General features: G+C 44.8%; 1 pseudogene; it reads left to right on the top strand.

Annotated features, from left to right (window-relative positions):
* The first annotated feature begins 1802 nt into the window (after positions 1 to 1802).
* On the top strand, positions 1803 to 2754 carry LOC125546867 (annotated as a pseudogene).
* The last annotated feature ends 1041 nt before the right edge of the window (positions 2755 to 3795 follow it).

The following is a 3795-nucleotide window of genomic DNA, read 5'->3' as shown; positions in this document are numbered from 1 at the left end:
TTTTAAAAATAATTGCCGTATTACAAGTTTGTTATTTTTCCTAAGAACTTGGCCACATATAATGACACAACGCGAAGGTTTCCCAATTTTTTGATTTTTTTTGAATTTTTTATGCCCGTTTCAAAATGCGGTCAAAACGGTGGGAATGACCGTTCCTAACTAGTGGTTGAATCTTGGAATTTTTTTGGTGTTTCTATGATTAAATAGATACTTATGTACCTAGAAATGATTTTTGGAAAAAATAAAGAGCAAACTACAAGGCAGCTACAGTTCAAATTTGACCCGCTTCTAGCTGAATCGGCGGAAATTTGTCTTTTTCATGAGAGGTGGATCGAAAATTTTTACACCCAACCATTTGGTCAATTGTCCATTAAATATGGCCTAGTATTTTATAAAAATGATTTGGTCCAATTTTGCAATAATTATTTGGGAGGTCCTTCACAAAAAACCTCCTTTTGGGCACTCAAAAAATGGAAAATGGTTTTTTTGTCCAAAGAAAATGAAAACTTCCTTAGGCAACATTGTTTGCCATTCCAATATGCACCCTTGTGCACAATATGAGATCATTTGAACAAACTATGCCATGGATGTGGCCATAAGATTGATCATTTGGCTTGAAAGCCATTGATCTCCACACGTGATAGCTCGTTTCTGAGAACACTTTTTTATCCCCTAAAAAAAAGAGAACACTTTTTTAAAATAACTGCCGTATTACAAGTTTGTTATTTTTCCTAGGAACTTGGCCACATATAATGACACAATGCGAAGGTTTCCCAATTTTTTTGATTTTTTTGAATTTTTTATGCCCGTTTCAAAATGTGGTCAAAACGACGGGAATGACCGTTCCTAGCTAGTGCTTGAATCTTGGAATTTTTTTGGTGTTTCTCTGATTAAATAGATAGTTTTGTACCTAGAAATGATTTTTGGAAAAAATAAATAACAAACAATGAGGATGCTGCAGTTCAAATTTGACCTGTTTCCTGCTGAATGAGCAGAAATTTGTCATTTTCATGAGAGGTGGATCAAAAATTTTCACACCCAATCATTTGGTCAATTGTGCATTAAATATGTCCTAGTATTTTAGAAAATTGATTTGATACAATTTTGCAACAAATATGTGGTAGGTCCTTCACAAAAAAAGTCATTTTGGGCACTCGGAAAATGATTAAAAATAGCTAGAAAGATCAGAAATGCATAGAAATTGGTCCTTATCCATAAAATGTGGTCTAAATCTAGTGAAAATTTGTGTGGTGCCATTTTGCAAAATATTTTTGTTAGCTACTTCACAAAATCCCTCTATTTTTAGTACTTAGACATTTTTTTAAATCACTGGTTTTTCGAACCAATCACGACTCTTCCCACGGATTGATGACATGGCGCCCATCCATCCATCCATCCATCTCTCCATCCCACATCCATCCATCCATCTATCTACAGAAAAAAGAAAATAAAATGAAAAAGAGATACCCCCACCCGCAGCCCAAACCCTAGGTCAGATCCCATCGACCCCCCCATCGCACCCCCCCTCTCCTCGCAGCCGCCGCACTCCTCCTCCCTCAGATCCTCGCTGCCGCCACCTCCTCCCAGATCCCCCTCTCCCCGACCCAGACCTCCCTCTCTCTGCCATCCCAAACCCGCCGCCGGCCTCCCCCACCCCCGCCGTCGTCGACCTCTTCATCGCCCCCAGCGCTGGCCATCCTTCCTTCCACCATCCAGATCCCCCGTTTCCTCGCTGTCTCGCGTCGCCGCTACCACCTCCCTCCGACGAAGCTCGTCGCCGTTCCCCATGCCCTCCTCCTCTCGCCCCTCCCCTTCCCACTCCCCACAGCGACGGCCGACGGCCTCACCGCGGCGCAAAATCCCCCACCACCATGAAGCCAGCGAGGATGTTCCCGTGATGGCCGCTGGTGTCCCCGTCGCTGCCACGGGCCCTCGCCGCCGAGGCGCCCATCTCCGTGCGGCGGCTGCGCATGGTGCGGTGCATGGCCAAGGAGCGACGGGTGCGAATGGTGGCGAAGCAGATCTAGCGGGAGCTGGCGGACATGCTGACCCGCGACCCCATCATGCAACGCGCCGTCCTCCCTGAGGCCGCCCTCGGCGCCGACCGCTACCTCTCCTCCCCCACCACCATCGCCGACGTCGAGCTCTCCAACGACCTCCAGGTCATGCCCGGACTCTCCCTCGAAACGATGCGGCTGCGCTACAATCTGGGATGCTGAGTTCCTTGTCTCTGCTCCGGTTTGTGTCTGCAGGTGTGCAAGGTGTATGTGTCCATGTTCGGGGAAGAAGGTAGCCATGGCCGGGCTCAAGGACAAGACCAAGTACCTCCAGGTCACGCCCGAGCTCTCCAACGACCTCCAGGTCATGTCTGCTTACTTCCCATTTTGTTTATAGATCATTATGCTAGTTTCTGTATTGTTTAATTGGTTAATTGTTCATGCTTGAAGTTAATTAGCTGGAGTAGTTGGTTAGTTACACACTGGTTGGTGCATGCTAGCTCAAGTGTATACATGCATGGATGTATGTGTTTTGTAGTTGAAGGAGTTCATTCTGTGCAGCCGGAGGCGTACAAGTTCAAGATCGGCGACCGGGTTTTTCGGAGGCCCGGAGACCCACCCCTGGACCAAGTTATCGAGATGCTACAGAAGCACAAGGATAAGTCTCAAGATGAATCTAGCTAGATGGCTACAGTATGCCTTATGCTCTCGTTGATTTATTTCTTTTGCTCTTTTGCAGTTCTATATTGATGAGTGAGCGATCTGGTAGCAGCTAGCTAACTGCCTCTAGATTGTAACCCTGTTATGGGATGTGTGGTTGCGCATGCGTTCTGCATTGTCAAATGTGTTCTCTGTTGTCACACATCGTATGCAATGTTGTTCATAGTTTTTATATTTGTTGTCATGCGATGCGGTCACTGAATTGCTCAAATTTGCTGGCCAAGTACTATGTAGTGCTGTTCTATGCTAGGCTACCAGGCTAGGTAACTTCTGTATCAAAATCATGGATTCTAATCTTTACTATTATCTACCATGGATCAACAATGATGCATCACAGGTAGTAGTAGTAGAGTCGTACTTGGTGCTGCATTGCCCAGTTATTAGCTCCTCGACCTGTTCCTCACAGCATGGGGTCAGCACTTTACCTCAACTTGTCTGCATTTTCTCTCACACACTAGACTTGCTCATCCATAACACAATGGCAGTGCGTGAGTGAGTCCTGTAGGTATGTATGTTTTTGGGCTGGTTGTAGATGGCTTTGTATGTTATGGTAGTGTGCTTGCTCTCCCTGCTCTGCTTTCGCATGTAGAAAAGAAGAGTAGAGCAGGGTAAGTAAAACACACTAGCAACTCTCTAATTAGAACACCAGATGCTGTGCAACTCCCTACTAGTAGATACCAACCACATGTATCTACAGATTTACTACTAAATCCAATTACAGTACTACCCGATGTTGTGTGATTCCTTCCATTCTATGATTGATAAAGGAAGTACTTCATTAGTAACGAGACATGCTAATATGGTGATGAAATTTATAAGCAACTAAATTGTGCAGAATTAAGTTTCACATTCAAATCAATGGTATGTCATGTGTGCACCATGGACAGAAATTTCAGAGCCAACAGAAAGAAATTCTACTCTTTACTGCAGAACAATATACAACATTACTTTGTTGGTTGCCTGCTAATTGTGTGCAAACTGCTTATCAATAGCTTATCAAGCACTGCCTGACTGGCTCGCATCGCTCTGCTGTCGTAGTTGTGCCGTCAGTGCTCTTTCCTCTCTGTCTGTCTACGAC

The sequence above is a fragment of the Triticum urartu genome, chromosome 3 (assembly GCF_003073215.2).
Source record: "Triticum urartu cultivar G1812 chromosome 3, Tu2.1, whole genome shotgun sequence".
NCBI classification, from domain to species: Eukaryota; Viridiplantae; Streptophyta; class Magnoliopsida; order Poales; family Poaceae; genus Triticum; species Triticum urartu.
The sequence above is the reverse complement of the archived record's forward strand: the minus strand, read 5'-3'. Positions and strand labels throughout refer to the sequence as shown.